The sequence below is a fragment of the Tamandua tetradactyla genome, chromosome 2, assembly GCF_023851605.1.
Source record: "Tamandua tetradactyla isolate mTamTet1 chromosome 2, mTamTet1.pri, whole genome shotgun sequence".
Lineage (NCBI taxonomy): Eukaryota > Metazoa > Chordata > Mammalia > Pilosa > Myrmecophagidae > Tamandua > Tamandua tetradactyla.
The window spans coordinates 132,164,720-132,184,583 of record NC_135328.1 but is presented as its reverse complement, the minus strand read 5'-3'; the positions used below and the strand labels follow the sequence as shown (position 1 = coordinate 132,184,583).

General features: G+C 35.9%; 1 pseudogene; it reads left to right on the top strand.

Annotated features, from left to right (window-relative positions):
- Positions 1 to 1,211: 1,211 nt before the first annotated feature.
- LOC143657438 (SLAIN motif-containing protein 2-like) lies at positions 1,212 to 19,595 on the top strand (annotated as a pseudogene).
- The last annotated feature ends 269 nt before the right edge of the window (positions 19,596 to 19,864 follow it).

Genomic DNA, 19,864 nt, shown 5'->3' with positions numbered 1-19,864 from the left:
TGGGATACCCAAGGACAGCTACTGATGTCGTGAATGCAAGTTCCTTGTCCCCTCCTGAAATACATGGAGTTAAACCTCAGCTGGCTTCGACTGATGGCTAACAGCTGATCACTAACTGTTCAGTACCGTGAAAAGAAAATTAGTTACACTCTTGGTTGCTGTGTAGTTACCAAAGCTATGGAAATCAAGGGAGCCTGTAAATTTGGGCTTTCTTGTCCCAGAGTGTCGGTTTAGGATCACAACCCTTCCATATGCCCTTGAAATCTAAGATCCTGATTTAAATCCTGAACCAAGCCCTAAAATATGGTTCTGCTCCAGTCATCAGTGTTAGTTTGTGATGTCAATAATCTCCACTGGCCTAGTATACTGAATCTGACATAAGACAAAATATGATATTGAAAATTGTGGTTGTTAATACATTCAATTATCATGCTTATGGTTCAGTAATCATATATATGTATTACAGAATAAATATTTATTAAAGAATAACTGTTTCACAACTCATGAAAATAACTATGCAACCACAAATTCATATCCTCAGAGATATCCATTGCTGGCACTGTGGTCCCTAAGCTAGAACTACCATTCTGACAGCGGTCTCCAGTCTAAGACTGGCAAACTTAGGAATCTCTTGAAATCAGCCGCTCCCTTCAATCTCTCCTGGTACCAGCTGATAAATGTGTCTATACATACATCACCACTTACGGAAGTTCGCAGAAACCACTTGTCCAAGATTATCCACAGTATTTCTCATAAAAAACATGACAGAGGGCTTTTACATATGTAATTGGCATTTATTCTCTTATTACACTAAGAGAATGCATTTATTAACCTCATTTTGCCCATTATGAAATCAGCTTGCATAGCATTCATGTGAATTGATAAAATCCACAACAGCCATAAGCAGTGGATTAGTTTTCGAATTTCTGTGTTCATGGCTCCCAAATCGGGTCACAGACTATGGGATAGTAAGTTAAGTCCTTTTGTGGCTCATCAATTCGCTGCAAATAGAAAGCCCTGTGCGATGGCCATTTGGCAAGAAAGGTATAGACACAATGGCATGGGGTGTGTAGGGAAGTTGACAAGGAACGGGTCTGATTCATGACTTGGCATCATTCCCACCAGTCAGCACTAGGCTTTTGTTCAGAAGCAACGGTGACCATGCAGTGGGGCAAAGTTGTCTGCAGATGAGCCTTGGCATCCTCGCTCTCATGGCCTGGGGTGTAGATATCCAGGAGCTTGAGTTATTGGAGTCTGGGCAACTGGAGGCAAGCAGAGAGGATCTGAGTAGTGGAGGGGAAGTCTTCAGTCATGGCATGTCTATTTAGTTCCATATGCTGCAGTGAAGTCATCCTTTCTAGTTGAGGGAATCCTTTCATTGTGAGTCCCTCACACTGATAATGAGCTTTTCAAGCTTCTGAAGATGCTGGCCCACTGCCCACAGGAGCCCATCTGCTGAAAAGGAGAAATTCACTAGTTTTAGGTTGCAGAGACTTTCAAATTCAGAGAGGGCCATCATGAGCCCCTCATCAGACACTAGAGGAATGCCCACCAGCTCCAGGGAACACAGTGCTTTCAGCCTAGAAAAGGTCTGTCATCTAAAGCAGGGACATGGTCCAGGACAAAGTGCTGCAGGCATGGTAGTAGGGACATGGTGCATTCCTTGAGGAGCCATTTCTTTGAAATTTTACAGTTGTTCAGTTCCAGATGCCTCAGGGATTGGGGAAGTTTAGTGATGGGAAGTTTCCTCAGGTATGCAACATGGATCTCCAGTTTGGACAGGCAGGGGCATCTCTTGCCAACTTCCTTAATCAAAGCTGGAAGGATTTCTGTACAACTCATGCCGCAGATCAGGTGACCTCCTACACTCAATGACTGCAGTCCTGATCCCACACACTTCTGGAAAAGGGGCTTCATAATGGGGCTTCCACCTGTAAGAGACAAACGTACTAGGTGATCAAAGGGCTAAAATCAGCCTTGTCTTGCTCGATTTAGAGAGTATGCAAAATGACATGGAAGGTCCAAGGGCAATTTCAAAGCTCTTCCAGCTCCCAAGGAGAGAGCAGGTAAACCCACCCCCAGCAGCCCAGTGTGGGCTCAGGGTGACAAGCACCACCTTCACAGGTATAACACCCCCTCAACATCGACCCCCAAGTAGAGCCTACCTATACGCTCATTCATATGAAGTCCACAAATCTCCATAGTATAAAGTCCTCCACAAGCATCTTCCAAAGTTTGCAAACTCTGTAGGGGCAGGAAATTTACACTCATCTTCCAATATGCACAGAAACTCAACTATCCTCACAGTTCTCCTGTTCTGATTTATGGCCACCAGGCCTAAGAAGTGTTTGGCTGTCCTTCCTTAACTGTGCCCTGAGCTCTGATAACAATGTTTTGCCTTTGAGTCACTTGACTGGAACCCATAACATATTCCACTCAGTTATCTACCTTTGCTCTGAGATTTGGGAACAGTTTGAAGACCTCCTCCTCTAGAACCCTGAAATAAGTCCCTTGAAATAAGTATCTTCTCTGGAATGCACAGTAGGAGAGAATCCTCAGCATTACATAGGCCGTCAGTGCCACGATAGTTCCCACTACCCGTGGTGCACACGGCTTCTGAGAAAAAGTGTTGGGTCCTCTGTCTTCTATGTGACCAGTGGAGTGTGTGGAGTTCGAGAGTTTCTTGTTTGTAGGTTTAGGTTGTATAGGGTCTGGACACTGATTCCTTCTGTCAGTCATTCTATCTCAGTGGAGATATCTTTCAGTGAGAACTGAAAGAGAAGACCTAAGTTAATATAAGGATCTGAAAACTGAGGAAATTTAGACAAAATTCTGACAGTTCAAAATATCAATGAGAAACCCCCCCTCCACCACCAAACAGAATAAATTTGAAGAGCATCACATAAAGACACACACTAATCAGTTTGCTAAACACCAAATAACAGGAGAGAATTCTGAATTCTGAGAAGGATTTTTCACCACATACAAGGATGCCACAAAAGGGTAAGCATTGACTTCTCATCTGATACTACTGAGACTAGAAGGCAGTGGTATGATATTTAAGATACTGAAGGAGAAAATTCCCAGATAAGAAATCTTCATCCAGGAAAGCTTTCTTTCAAACGTTGAGTGAGAGCTTTAAATTTTCACAGATAAATAAAGGTGCAAGATTTGTTAACAAGGAAACTAACATGAAATAAATACTAAAGGCACTTTTTCTGGCATGAAAAATAAGTCAGGGTAGAAAGATAACAGGGTATACTCCCTAATTAAAATATACAAATTGACAGAATGGAAAAAAAATATCTTCCAACTATATGCTGTTTGTATGAGACTTACTTTGTTCCAAATATCAAATAGGTTGAAAGTGTAAGGATGGCAAAGGAAATTCCATGCAAGCAGTAACTCAAAAAAGCTGGGTAGTTATATTAATATCAGACAAAATAGACCTCAAATATAAAAGTATATGAAACAAGAAGGACACTATATATTGATAAAAGGGCAATTTTCTGAGAAGAAATAACAATCATAAATATTCATGCAGTGTATCACAGTGCCCCAAAGTACATAAGGGAAATACTAGGAAAACTGAAGGGAGTAAAAGACGTGTACAATAATAGTTTGAGATTCAACACTCTGCTCTCTTCAGCAACAATAAGGGTTCAGAGAACCTAAATATATGATAAATGATTTTAACTAATGCGCATATATAGAACATAAGTGCCAGTGGAACATTCTCCAGAATAGACTAAATTTAAAATGTTAAATTTACTAATTTTAAAAGGATTGAAATTATATGAAGTACTTTATCTGATAAAAATGGAATGAAATTGGAAATCATTAACAACCAGACAACCAGAAATCCCACAAATACATGGACAGTCTTTAAAACTCTTAAAAAATGTGTGCATTAAGAAAGAAATTGCAAACTATATCAGTAGATATCTCAAGAGAAATGAAAATGATAACACAACATATCAAAACATGGGACTCTGTGAAAACACTGCTAAGAGGGAAATAGCTCTAAATGCCTACATTAAAAGAGAAGAAAGAGCTAAGACCATTCCGTAAAACTGGAGAAACTAGAGAATAAATAGCAAATTAATTCCAAAGCAAGCAGAATAAAAGAAATAACAAAGATTAAAGGAGAAATAAGTGAAATGTAGAGAAAAAAAGCAATGAAGAAAATCAATAAAATCAAAACCCGGTTCTTTGAGAAAATCAATAAAATTGAAAAAAACATTGTGAGACTGACAAAGACAAAAGGAGAGAAGATCGAAAACAAAAAAAAAACAAAATCAGTAATTGGGGGGTCATTACCATGGACCTCAAAGTAATAAAAACAGACCATAAGATGATATATGAACAAGTGTGTGCCAACAAACTACACAATTTAGATATAATGGACAATCTTAAAGAAACACATGAACAGCCTACACTAATTCAAGAAGAAATAGAAGACCTCAACAAATCAATCACAAGTAAAGAGATCGAATGACATAAAAGCTCTTCCAACCAAGAAAAGGTCAGAAACACATGGCTTCATGTGGCTGTTTTTATAGGCATTCCAAGAAGAATGAAAAAATTGACACCATTCCTGCTCAATCTCTTCCAAAAAAATTGAAGGGTCAAAAAGAAAATTACCTGCTCATTCTATGACGCTGACATCACTCTAATACCAAAATGAGACAAAGATCTACAAGAAAAGAAAACTACCGACCAATCTCTCTAATGAAAATAGGCTCACAAATCCTCAACAAAATACTTGCCAATTGAATCCATGAGAAGATTAAAAGAATTATACACCAAGACAAAGTGGGTTTTCTTCCAGGTATGCAAGTGTGGTTTAACCCAAGAAAATAAACTAATTTAATACACTACATCTAAAATGTAAGGGAAAAATCCTGGTTTGGGGTTCTTAGATTTGGACTCAGACCTGCATCACCAGCATTGTGATTTGAGTTTGTTAAATGATTTCCTTGCAACACAGAAAGGAATCCATCTGAATTTAGAGTTCTGTTAATTAAATGTGATGAACTTGATGAAGCAGACTAGCATAGCAGATGAGAGCATGTGTGCTCTGGAGCTGTGCAGGCAGGACTTGAATTTCAGCTTTACCACTTATAACTGTGCTATCTTGGGCAGTTTACTTAACCTCTCTGTGCCACAGTTTTTTCTTCACACAATAGTGATAAATAATAGTACCAACATCATAGAATTATTGTGAAGAATAAATGAATTCATATGTTTTTAAAGAATTTAAAGTACTGCTTAGCTTATACAATGATTTTTAAGCGTTAGCAATTATTAGTATTATGAAAACAATAATCCCATAGTATATATTAAATTATCTCAAAATCATGATGATCTGGGCTTGCTCTTTTAGTAGTTCCATTTGTTGCTCATATAGATTAGACTAACTCATTTTGTTTAAATGTGAAAAAAGAAGAAAAAATAAACTTGATAAAAGGAACTAAGGCATGTAATTCAGAAATGCATCCGACTTGTGGCGTCTGCTTTGACTCTGTCACAGCTAGAGAAAGTTTATTGCTCCAGAAAGTGACAGCCTCAACTTTGTGTGGTATAAAAGCAAAGATAAATGCTCAGTAAGATAAATGTCCCATAAGATACATGCCCCTAGGCACAGTCATGCCACATATAGTGGAACATTGTCCTGCTGGGTTCAACCCCTTGATCGCAAGCCCGTCACTCCCTGTTATCAGAGACCAGGAAGGCATAAGGGAGAACCCTGTGCATCTGTTATCAGGTGGACGTATTGCATCTATACTGTCCATCAGCTTCCGAGTGCACCTTCCCCATGGAAGACTCCCTGTGTTCCTTCAAGCACCTTGATGAGTCTCGTATCAGTGTGGTGGTGTGTAACCCTGTTTGTAAGTGTGTGCACAAGTTGAAGGGTGAACTTAGTAAATATTGACCAAGGTTGTGGTTATAGATCTCTGGGGAAATAGTTAAATGATAAAGATATCGGATGTCAGGCAAATTCCAGTTTTGCATCAACTCAATAAAGATGCTTCTTGGTCACAAGCAAAAAGTTTGAAAAAAATAAAGCCCAGAGTGGTGGTAATGTAGTAATAACCACATTTCCAAAACAAATAAACATGAACACGCACAAACGTGCATGCATGCATAAAAAGAAGTCCACTTCCCACTAATGCCCCAAATCACGTAGATGGGTCTTTGGATGGAGCAAAGTAGTTTGAAAGATATCTATTACCAGAGCTGTGTCCAACAAACAAAGCCTGGTTACTAACAGAATAAAGAGGGATAACTCTGGTAATATGAATAATTGCTCAAAGTAGTCCTTGGATGATGAGTAAATTAGCGGATAAAAAATTGAGCTAAATCTGTTATATTTTTGTTCTTTGTTTACAGTAGAATAAAAAAGATGTAGAAATAGAGAGCTGCAGAGTACCCAAACCCAGGGAAGGTGCTATCATATTGTCATTTCATTTACCATTTTAGTTACCCAAAGTCGTTGAGGCAGCTTGATTGACTGTCCTAAAGGACAAATGGTATTTATAGTATTCATGAAAATGTTTCAGCAATTATCTATAGTCTGAAGTTTCAAAGCATAACTTGATAGCATGAACTTCAGTTGTTTTGGGAATAAAGCAATTTTCTTTTCTCATAAAAACACTGTTATTCACAACCTAAAAAAGTTTCACAAGCAAAACATATCATTTGCTAAAAGAAATTATTGTTTTGTGAAAAAAATATTTTTAAATGTATTTTTAAAAATTTCATTGTCATGAGACTCATGTATTCCAAGAAATTGAAGTAATTTACATAGGCATTGAAAAGGGTAATTAAGGGACTGGAATCACACAACTGCAGACAGAAAAAAGAATGGGAAGGCAATGAAGATGTTATCTGAATTCCCTTCTTTGAATTGGTAAATAGAGCACTCATTTATGAGAGAGGCCTCCTGGGAAAAAAAAACACTCTCAAAATGGCATAAAATACCTATGCTAGACACCAATTCCATTTATTAAAAGAAACAAAGAATTAACAAAACTGAGAAAAAAACAGAAAATGCTATCAAAGCAACAAACAGAAAGACCCCAGAGGAAAAAGAATAGTTCTGGGAACAAAAAGCTAATTAAGTCAAAAACAAAATAAAGCAAAACACTTAAATAGAACCATCAGTAAATGACAAAGAAAAGTCTTAAAGGACAAAAAGACAGAGATGATAAATGTATTACACCTTAAAGCATTAGGAAGATGGAGAATACAGAAAATGTCATTTTGTTTTGATATGAACAAGAAGAGTAATAAATGAAAGTACATTGCATTCATTTCTTATTGCTGCATTATCAAATTACCCCAAATTTAGTAGCTTAAAACAACACAACTTTATCATCTTTCAGTTTTTAAAGTTAGAAATCCCACACAGGTGTTGGAAGAGCTGTGCTCATTCTCGGGACTCTAGAGGAGACTCTGTGTCCTTGCCTTTCCATCTTTGAGAGTCTGTCTGCAGGTTTTGGTTTGCTGCCCCTTCCTCCAGCCTCAAAGCCTGCAATAGCAAGTCAAGTTCCTCTCACATTGCATCCTTCCTTCCTCTGCCACCCCCAATTTTGACTCTTACTCGTCTACTTCCACCTTTCAATTTTAAAGACCTTTCTGATATGTTTCTTCTTTTAAGGTTATACTGTGATGGTTTGGATGATTTGGATTATGCACCCCAGAAAAGACCATGTTCTTAAAGATAATCCATTTCTGTGGTAAGGACATGTGTGTGTGTGTGGTGGGGTGGGGGAGGGCTTTTGATTAGGATATTTCAGTTGAGACATGCCTCAGATGGGTTTTAATCCTCTTACTGGAGTCCTTTATAAGAGCATGACATAGAAAGGAAGCACAGAGGAGATGGAGAGAAAACACATGGACGCTGAAAAAGAAGGACAGAAGACGCTCAGAGAGGACGTGCTGAAGCCAGAAGCAGGAAGCGATGAAAACCACAGAATGGGAGAGGCCAGCAGATAAAACGTGGGCCTTGCATCTGGTAGGATCGCTGGATTGCCTGTTGATTACTTGACGTAGAAATCGTCATGGTCTCAGAAACTCTATGTTTTTAAATTAAATTCTAATTGTAAAAGCCAACCTATTTCTGGTATATTGCATTTCAGCAACATTAGCAAACTAAATTATGGACTTATTCCATTATCAGCCTTAACTCCATTTTTCCATGTAACAACACTCACTTGTTCTGAGAATTGGCTGCAGACATCTCTGCCAGGGAGGGGCAGTATTTTGTCTAGCACAGGCAGAAATAATCAAGGAAATATTTTAAAAATCATTCTTTTTCCTTAAGTAAAAATTTTCCTTAAGGAAAAATATAATTATTTCATTTTAAAAACTGTACCAAGTATAGAGAAGGCTTAGGTAGTTAAAATTCGTTATCAAGACTTAATAATGCTGGTCATTCAGAAGCTGAAACAAAAACTTAAAACTTTCTTAGAGAATAAATACAAAGTAACAAAAAATCATATTAAACTTGTATTTTTCTTTAGTATCAGATACTATATGAAAACAAACATTTATATCAAGTTTTGAATATAAAATGTACATATATCAAAATTATAATTTAAATTTGAGAATTACATAATTTTTGCACACACACGGAGGTAAAAATTATACAACCCATTCAACTTGAATGAGAAATTCAACTGCATTCTGAAATAAAAGAAAAAGAAATAAAAATTAAGAAGCATGAAGAAAAGGAGACTAATTTTACCTTGCAGATTACAGACCAAATGAGAAATTAAGTATTGTAAAGAAGTGGCAATCTAGTCAATGAAATGTTAGCAACTTGAGAAACAGATGACTTAGAGGTGAAATTGCAGTATCAGAAGCAACAGTTCTGAATACTCAAGATGAAAGGAGAGCAATGCTAGAAAGATGTCTTAAGGGAGAAGGTGAAATAGAAAAACTTTGAACCAAAGCACTAGAATTGCAAAGAAAGCTGGATAATGCACCTGCAGCAGTGCAGGAGCTGGGCAGAGAAAATCAGTCCCTTTGGATCAAGCATACTCAAGCATTAAATAGAAAGTGAGTGGGAGACAAAGCACAAAACTATATGGCCTTGGGAAAGGCTTTTCTGTGACAGTGAGACACCATCATTGCAGACAGCATGGAAATATCTTCTGTGCTGAGTGTTCAACCAAAAATGCCTGAAGTGCTTCTTCCAAGAAGCCTATTCATGTTTGTGGTGCATGTTTCAATGACTTGCAAGGATAATGGGTTATCATAATATCAGAGTAATATTACGTTAACATTAGATTTTTAGTAAATGTACTTAATAGAGTATTTGGACTACATTTGATTTGTAGTAGTATAAAAATGGTATATTTTGAAATGTTATCAAGTAAAACTCTTCTATTTTTGTGAAATTTGGGCTCATCTTTCATTACTTTTTTCCATTTAGCTCCCAGAACAGCTTTCGTGCCAAGTTTAGAATTGGCTAATAAAATTTAAATAGATTTTGGACTGGAAATAGCATTGTATTTTTTTATTAAATATATTTTCATTGTTCATGTATGGCATGAATATAATTCCATAGCTTACTGCTTTTTGTTCCCAAATTTAATGTGCAAAAATATACATCAACTGTATGGTCTCACTGATATGAACTGACATTAGTGAATAAACTTGGAATATGTCGTTGGTAACAGAGACCATCAGGGGATAGAAATAGGGTAAGATAGTGGGTAATTGGAGCTGAAGGGATACAGACTGTGCAACAGGACTGGATACAAAAACTCAGAAATGGACAGCACAATACTACCTAACTGTAATGTAATTATGTTGAAACACTGAATGAAGCTGCATGTGAGAATGATAGAGGAAGGAGGGCTGGGGACATAAATGAAATCAGAAAGAAAGATGTTAAAGATTGAGATGGTATAATCTAGGAATACCTAGAGTGTATAATAATAGTGAAATGTACAATGTACAAATTTTAAAAATGTTTTGGCATGAGGAAGAACAAAGGAATGTCATTATTGCAGGGTGCTGAAAATAGATGATAATTAATACTTTAAAATGTCACCTTATGTGTGAGACTAAAGCAAAAAATGTTTATTTGTTACAAAATTTAGATTTTGACTAGAGCATTTCCTAATATAACTCATGTAGATAGTTTGATTGAATGTCATAAGTACTTGGAATCTCAGGTAGCACATGAGATTTTGTTGGTTTGTCCAGAGTGGTCCCCCGATGAATCCCAGAATGATTTGATCAGTGACTGGAAAAGTATTTGCTAGCCCCCTTCAGGGAATGGTGAGAGTGGGGAGAAATTCTACTTCCCCAAGTTGAATTCTTGATATTCTCACAAGCAGTGTGGACAACCAAAGCTATAGGCTGAGCCCCCAGTCTTGGGGTTTGTTCACATGAAACTTAACCCCACAAAGGATAGGTCAAGTCTACTTAAAATTTAGGCCTAAGAGTCACCCCCAAGAGAGCCTCTTTTGTTGCTCAGATGTGGCCTCTCTCTCCAGCCAACATGACGAGCAGTCTCACCACCCTCCCCCTCTCTGTGTGGGACATGGCTCCCAGGGGTGTGGACCTTCCTGGCAATGTGGGACAGAGATCCTGGAATGAGCTGAGACTCAGCATCAAGGGACTGAGAAAAACCCTAGAATGAGATGAGAATTAACATCAAGGGATTGAGAGAACCTTCTCGACCAAAAGGGGGAAGAGTAAAATGAGACAAAGGGTCAATGGCTGAGAGATTCCAAACAGAGTCAAGAGGTTATCCTGGAGGTTATTCTTACACATTAAGTAGATATCACCTTGTTCAAGATGTAGTGGAGAGGCTGGAGGGAATTGCCTGAAAATGTAGTGCTGTGTTCCAGTAGCCATGTTTCTTGATGATGATTGAACAATGATATGGCTTTCTCAATGAGACTCTGTGAATGTGAAAACCTTATGTCTGATGCTCCTTTTAGCTACTATATCAACAGAAGAGTAGAACATATGGAATAAAAATAAATAATAGGGGGAACAAATGTTAAAATAAATTCAGTTTGAAATAGTGGTAAATGAAAGTGAGGGGTAATGGGTATGGTATGTATAGTCTTTTTTTTCTCTATTATTATTTTATTTCTTTTTCTGTTGTCTTTTTATTTCTTTTTCTAAATCGATGCAAATGTACTAAGAAATGTTGAATATGCAACTATGTGATGATATTAAGAATTACTGATTATATATGTAGAATGGAATGATTTCTAAATGTTTTGTTTGTTAATTTTTTTATTAATAAAAAGGTTAAAAAATACATCAATATTGTATCATTTGATGCTGTTGTTGTTGAACAGTAACTCATTAACTATCTTAAGTATTCCCTGTGAAGTCCTGACAGAGCTATAAAACTTTCTGACTACCTTTTCTTCCTTATATATAGGTCCATAGTTAAATTGCGCTATTATGTTATAAATTTACTACTTCGGAATTCTAAATACAATTTATTTAAAAATATATAGTAGTCATGAATTCAGACATGTATTTTATTTTAACAGTATTGATTCAATTTGTGGGTGAATTTTATGAAAACATCTGTAAAATCGATTTGCTTACTTTATGATTAACTTGGGGTTATATTTTAAAGATTAGGGTTATTATATACATTTTTTCTTTTCTTTCTCACTTTTATTTTTTTGCATGGGCAGGCACCGGGAATCAAATCTGGGTCTCTAGCATGGCAGGCGACAACCCCGCCTGCTGTGCTACCACAGCCCACCTTCTTTCTCACTTTCAAATTCCTTCATATTCTCCATTAAGAATCTTACAAATTTCCCACCCTCACAACCCAAGTTGAGAATAAATAATATAAATTGTATAATGGTTCTATTCTCAGTTTCTTGTAAGTGGGAAGTCTTCTGAGGTTAGCTTTCATATTATGCCCTCATTTTGTCTTTGCAGCCTCTCTGGGAATGCAAGTGTACTTTCTCTTTAATGGATCTATGGTTTTTCTTTATTTGGTTTAACCCTCCCAAGCATAGCTCAGCTTCACAGTAATTGTTTTATAATTTTTCATCTTAAAGCAGTAATTGATATTGGTATAGTCATCTGTAAAAAACAAAATTTTAAAAATAGTAAAGGGATATTAATATTTTATTTTATATTTTCCTCTTACCTAATGAGGAGAATTTTAAAGGTGTAAAATTGACAAATCTAAAATGAGTCTGAATTTTGAGTTCCATATCAATTGGGAAATCTTTTTACTTTGCAAAAATTATGTGAAAATACCTTAATGTAACAGTTGGAGAACAAAGTGTTGCCAAAAGTAAATGTATCCAGGAATCTGAAAAGAATCATAACTGAAGTGGAATGCCTAAATGCCTTAAAGATAGTTAAGAATTAGCCTATTCGTGTGCTAAATAATGTAACTGAACTTTAATTCATCATAGTGTCATTGATTTGGAAAATGGGTCAGCATCTGAAGAGAGAAACCAGCACTAATACTGGTTCATTACACCACAGAGAAGAAATGTGAAACTATGAATTTCTTCAGCGCAATTATTTGGCAAAAATAACAAGAAGGATGGGAGTTAATATTTCACTTAAATAGTTTGTGATGCGCTTGCTTTCAAATCTCATGCAGAAATGAAATTATGATTTTTATGATGCATATATATTAGAAAAGATAGCCACATAATTTTTAAAAATGCAGGCAGTAAAGTCTTTTGCCAGTAAGTAAATCCTTTTGTCAGATATTCAGGATACTGTTTGAGTTCCTGGAGTTGGACAAACACATATACTCAATCATATACAAAATAATCTGAGCTAAAATACTTATGCATTTTTATATACTTACAAATCCTTTCAAACAGGCTTAATTCTTATTTTTACATAGAAGTAACTGAATAACTATCTTTAAAAATGCAGACATTTATTAATAGCTTTTTAAAAAGATATTTGCTCACTAAAGAACATATTTGTTCATTTTATTGCCACTAGTGGATTGCACTGAAGGTCTTTGCTCTGTGCCCCCAACTCCCATCTAACCCACATATTCACTAAAACATGTGGGGACAAAAAGGAAACTATATATAGTGTTTGAGTGATTTTCTAGCTTTCATCCACTTAATTTCATTTAACAGTCCTGAGTAATTTACCCTGGGCTATTATACTGATAATGAAATAAATGAAATCCAACATTTTCCTACTAACTCTCACCAAATTAAGGTATTTTGGAAATAAAAATTAAAGAGTTTTAAAAAATTTTTAATTAAAAAGTTGTCTTCTCCGTCCTTTTATTGGCTATCCATTTTAATGTTTGCTGATACCTTTATTTTGCCAGTGAGCATGAACTGAGCTTATATACATGAGTCCCAACTCTTGGCTCTAATTTAAAGTTTATTGGCCTTGTGTGTTAGTAAATTCCAAACCACAACACAGAAATGTGTTAAAATCAAAGCTTGCTGGGTTAGTACTCAATAAATTAACAGAAAATTTTTAAAAAGAAAGGCAACAAAACTGTTGCAATAGGGTTTGATCATTTTGTAAGAAGAAAAGAGGGAAACCAACACAAAAACCTCAATGCAGTATACAAATAACATTTTGTTCAACTACTTCTTAATGTGGAATTAGCCAGTTTGTTTCCTCACATAATGTCAAATAGTAACTGCCAAATTCATTAGTTTCTCATTGCTTTTAAAAAGTCTTTACGATTATTTCATATGTTTTGAAAACTTTTAAGCCACCTTTTTAAACCTTGCATTTGCATAAAAATGTTCACCTTTTAAGTAGGGAGCCAATTATGATCATATATTTTAATATTCATGATCTGTTTGACTATAGCAGATTTAAAAAAATGCACTTTGGCTATAAAACCATGGATGATTTGATCCATAAGATTTGAATGTGCCATCAGTTTACTATTTCTACGTATGAGCTTGATGAAGTTTGCCCCTTATTATTTGCTTTCTATTTGTCCTACCTGTTTTTTCTCTCCTCTTTTCCTGTCTTCTTAGATTAATTGGATTAATTATTATGATTTTATTATGTTCTCATTGGCTTACTGTGTATGATATCTTTGCTAAAATAATTGATAATGCTCTTATATTTATCTTTAAATAACTCATTTACATTCACAAAATATTATACCACATCATGTATAATGTTATATAATATTACCACATTTTGTGTTTACCTTCATGTATGTTACTTCTATTTAAGTCGTAAGTCCAACAATAAATTGTTATTGTCCTTGGGTTAAGTAGTAAATTATGCCTAAAGAAGGTTTCATAAGTTATAAAAATATTTATATTTCCCCACATATTTACCATGTCCAAGCTTCATTCCTATACATTTGTATAAATTCAAGTTTCCTTCTGATGCCATTTTCCTTCAGTCTGAAGAATTTACTGTCATACTTCTTGCAGTGTAGGTCAGCAGCTAGTAATAAATTCTGTCTCATCTGTTCTTCGTCTGAAAATGTCTTTAATACATTTTGAAGTAATTTTTCTTTATATAAAATTGTAATGACTTTGTTTTTAACCTTCAGCATTCACAAAGCCCCTTGAATCTGTTTGTTATTTGAGACTAATGTTCGTTATTCATCCAGTATTGTTTCTGTTCCATTATCTCCCTACTTTCTTGTTGGATTTCTAATTATAATTAATTTGTATCTTTTTACCATGTCTACTTACCTTTTATATTCTGTTCCATTTTTTCCCATTATTTTTTCTTTCTGTACTTCATTTGAATATTTTCTAAATATCTACATTTGGGTTGACGATTCCTGTCATTTGCTATGTTCAGTCTTCTGTTTGATATCACTTTTTTCTTATTTTTATATACTTAATTTTGAAATTCTTGAATATCCATTTGATTGTATTGAATAAATTTTAATTCTTTGATAAAGTGTTTCATAATTTAACCCATGTCCATTTTTCTCTCTAATTTCTTCAAGATATTTATCAGGTTATTTTGCAGTCCTTCTCTCTTAGCTCCAATATATGCAATATCTTCAAAATTTGTTTTCTATTGAGTTGGGTAAATATTAACTGCTTTTTTCATATTTTTTGCTGCCTCCCAGACATTTTGATAATGAGATGTAGAGACCCTAGGTGATCATATTTTCTGATAAATTTACTAATTTTTTTCTGGCAGGCAAAGAAATTTTAAATGAATCACCTAGTCAAATGTTTTTAGGCTTTGTAGTATATTTCCGTTTCAGTTTCACTTTTGCCTTTATTATTCAGCATAGCCCTTACTCTATAGTGTATGGTTCTTATTCTTAGCAATGGAATTTCCAGAGTCTCTTTGAAAATCTGAGTTGTTCACCAAGATATCTCCACTCTGGGTGAGTCTAAACTCCAGGGTCTTTACAGAAACTGCATAAACTTCTGCTCAGCCTCAGCCTCAGCCTCAGCCGTCTAGCATTTTTCTCTGCTAGTCTGCTGGTTTGTCTCCATTCGCGCACACGTAACAGGCGTCAGAAAAACTCAAGGGAAATCTTTGTGAAGTTTTTTGGTCTCCATTTCTGCAGGATCCTCCTCTCTGGTACTCTCTCTCTTGTTTCAGCAGCCTCAAACTTTGATCTCTATTCCCTCCACCTAGAATGACTGCCGTGCTCTGTTGGGCTTAATTGGAAAATGTCGTTAGGACAACACCAGCATAAAGATGGAGTTCATCTCCTGTGCTTCCCTTCTTTCTAGGATTTTAACCTTATATTGATTGATATTAAGTGCTTGCAAAAGTTATATCCAGATTTTAAAAGTGCTCATGGTGGGAGGACAAGTTCAATGCCAGCTACATTATCATGGCTTGAAACTATGTCCTGATACACATTTATTTTACTTTAATAGATTACGACCTGCTTTAGTTTCCTAGGCTGCTGAAAGCAGCTACCATGAAATGGGTTGGCTTAAACAGTGGGAATTTATTATTTGTCACTTTGAGACTGAGAAAATATCCATACCAAGGTGATGCTTTCTTACCAAAGATGGGCTGCTGGCAATCCTTGGCTCCTCTACTGTATGGCACAGTACATGTTGGCATCTTCTAGTCTCTCCCTTCTCTTCTAGGTTTTGCTGATTTCAGCTTCTTTTTATTTATTTATTTTGCATGGGCAGGCACTGGGAATCGAACCCAGGTCTCCAGCATGGCAGGCGAGAACTCTGACTGCTGAGCCACCGTGGCCTGCCCGATTTCAGCTTCTTGCATCTGTGGGGTGCTCTCTCTCTCTCTCAATCTGTATTTTATTTATAAAGGACTCTACTCACAATGGATTTATAACTATGCATTACATGGTTTAGATTTAAAAACATGTTTTTCTGGGGTGTGTAGAGCTTCAAACCACCATAATGCCCCAAACATTATATAATAACTCATAACTCCACTAATATTTATAAAAGGACAATTTACCTATACTCTCACCATAAATGAGTTATATAGGCTCTTTGTTTTTTCCTCATCTTCATGGTGAAAATTGTATTCATCGTTTTAATTTGCATTTTACTGCAACTGGTATTACTGTGCAACTGTACATAGATTTACTGACAATTTGCCCTTATTTTGTGACGTGTCTTCATATTTTATGCTTATTTTTATGCTTATTTGTATGATATTTATACTTTTATTCTTAAGTCGCAGGCATGGTTTATATATTAGGGCTATACATCCTTCTTCTGTTAAATATGTTACAAATGTTGTTTCAAAGCCCATCATTTTATTTTCACTTCATTTATGTTATCTTTTAGCAGCCAGAAATGTTCACATTTTACAAATTACATATGCAGTTTTTATACCTTCAAGGTCTACTGTTTTTTCACATAGGGCCACATAGCATTCCAGTATTATACAAATATTTTCCCTTATGTTTTGCAATCACTGAGATTTTTAACAGATCTAAAATTTATTTTGAACGTAGTATGAAGCACAGAACCAATATTATTTTCTTTTAAATGAGTACATGCTTTTTTCAACATTAATTTTTAATGTTTTTTATTTTTATCTTTAGATACATTTAACTTTTATAACTGAATTTACCAGACATGCATAAAATTATCTGTGGGCAATCTTTCCTGTTTAAATTTATATATGTGCTCAGTCCTGGAGCAATTCCATAATGTGTGACGTGTAGTAGCTTTACAGCAAATGATATAGCTGCCTATAAGTTAACAGATATTTGCCTTCTAATGAGATATATTACTGATACTGGAGTGACTCCAAATTATATTCATTGTGCACATTCTTAACTGTTTCAACCACTCGATATAAATTGATAGCTGATGTATATTAATAACTGAATTAAAATATCAAGGTAACATTGCTGAGCTTTCATTTATATCCTTTTGTTTTAAAAATGTGAGACTAATAGAATGCAACATTTAAAAAAGATCTCTAATGACTCTTTCTTAAATCCAACTAAAACAAGCCTTTTAGTTATTTTACCAGGTTTCATTAATTCTGGCTAAAAAAGTCAATTGAAGTTCACGTTGCAAAATGAAAACTCAGTTCCAGGTGTTTTTCTGTTAGACTATTCAGGGAGACTGGCAAAGAGTCAACTGCTAGGTGTAAACAATAAGCAGACTTTTCTATTGAAAATTATCTTAGGCAATTAATATCATTTATGTCTCATTTAGGAATAAAATATTAATCTGTGGTCACAAAAAGATGTTTTGTTAAATGTAGAGCAATTCTGCTTTCATTAGTTACATATGTAAATATTACCCAATTTCTTTCATCTCTTTCTTTGACCATTACCCAAAAAGACAACTAAATGAAAGAATATAAGTTAAATCCACTACAAAGAAGACTGCATGTTTGTCCCTAACTCTTGTGATTTCTAGGTTATTTCTATATCCAAAAATTTATTATACCCTTTTTTGCTAAATAGAATTTTAACAGCAGCCAGGATACAATGAGAATACTTTTAGATTCAGGAGATTTGAGGTCAAATCCCAAATGTACAGATTTGATAATTTAGGAAAACTCCTTGACTTCCAGAGTAAGCTTCAGTTTCCACATTTGGAAAAGAAAGAAAATAACTATCAACATGGCTTTGATGAGGATTTAAAATCTGGTATATGGAAATGCCTATCACTCTGGGTGGATGCATTCTAAAAATCCACTAGAGTTTAAATATATGAATGTGAATATGCAGATAAGCTGACTAAAATGGCCCTTCAAGGAAGGAGTAGAGAGGAGCTGGAGACTTCCCCTCTTCACTGGCCAGGGGTGGAGGTGGCTTGTTGGTGCAGGTGGAACCACTGCAGCATGAGGAGCTCCTGTCAGGCTGGGAGGAGGACGAGAAGAGGTGGAGTATGATGGAATTGCTCAGGAAGATGATCTATTAATGAAAAAAATAGTCACTGTTGCATGATTTTTCAGTTTTATTTCATCACCTAAGGCTATATTCATCACCAAAGAAAAAACTTACACCAGTGCAGAAACTGGTCAGTTAGTGAGTTAGGTGTAGACAAATTTTGGATTACCCAAGTCCTGATATTGAATGCGTTAAAAAGTCTCATCCACAAAGTTGATTAACTATCCCAAGAGGCAGAATTTACACAATAATCGTTTTAGTTCTGTGCGTTACTTTCACCCCCGTGTGATGTCCTGTAGTCAAACAGCTTATACTTCCTGGAAATTCAGGTAATTTGAAAAGTACGTCAGACAGAGATACTACACTCAATCCTCTATCCTCTATAGACAGTGAGTTAAGTGCTTCTGAATTAGGTGAAGTTAGTGCTTCTGAATCTAGCTAGGATGCAGGAGGAAAGGCTCTGGCAAGGATATGCAGCCACAACATCTTGGCATAGTTCTGGCTCATCCTGAAATTCTATGAGATGGAGTACTTTTAGTGATCAGGAACTAGATGTACAAAGTTTAGATGATGAAGATGTCAATAGGTATCATGCAGTACACCCTCTGCTGGTAACAGGTTTTCCCCGTCACCATGCAATTCATCTGGACAATCACCTAAACAGCCATCCAGAAGTTCACTTCATTCGTGATCTCCTGCTCAGGGAATAGAATATAGTCGAGTGTCCCCATAGCCTATGATTAGCCACTTACAGCAACCTTGCCTTTCACTTGTAAAACCATCCCACAGATCTACAGACAATGTTAAAAATGGAGAAAATAAGCCAAGATGCAGTCTTCCAAACCTGTCCTGAACATTGAATTCGTAAGTTGACTCAGTGAAAAGCAGCAGAAGTGACTCAAATTTTCAAGTGCCAAGTGGAACCTCAGGCTTCAGCCACACCTTCTCCAGGGAAATTCTGCTCCCTTTGGCTCTCTGACAACCAGTGAAAACATTAAGTAACTGTGGCTCCGGTTCTCCTAGGAGTGAAGATACAGCTAACACAACCGTGTCTTCATCTGGTCCTTCCTTGGTTCAGAACACATTCCCAGGAAATCTACCCAGCAATACCAACAGCACTACTCTAACCAGACCTGCAGGGACAATCCGAGTGAGGAGTGATTTGCCCAGACCTAGTGTCCCTTCTGCTGGGTGTCATCCAGTGCCTCACAGCAAGCTGGCATAGCCTATTTGCAGATCCTTGCCAGCTCCTAAAATCTACGGTAGCATGAGAGATGATAGTTGGAAAGATGGCTGTTGTTGACCAACAAGGACACCATAGCTTAATAGACACCACTTCACCAGGCTAACAGACAACTTTTATATGCACACTTTTTCTTGGGATTTATAAAATCCCAGCCCTCTCTGTCTTATTTAGCACAAACTGACAGAGATGATCAAGCAGCACTTTAATGACAGTGTCATACAATCACCCTCCATGAAAAATCATTTTCATTTTGTTTAATAGAAACTAAGTGGATTTTTAAATATTTGACAGAGACCAATATCTAGGCAAAATCCTAATGGATGCCA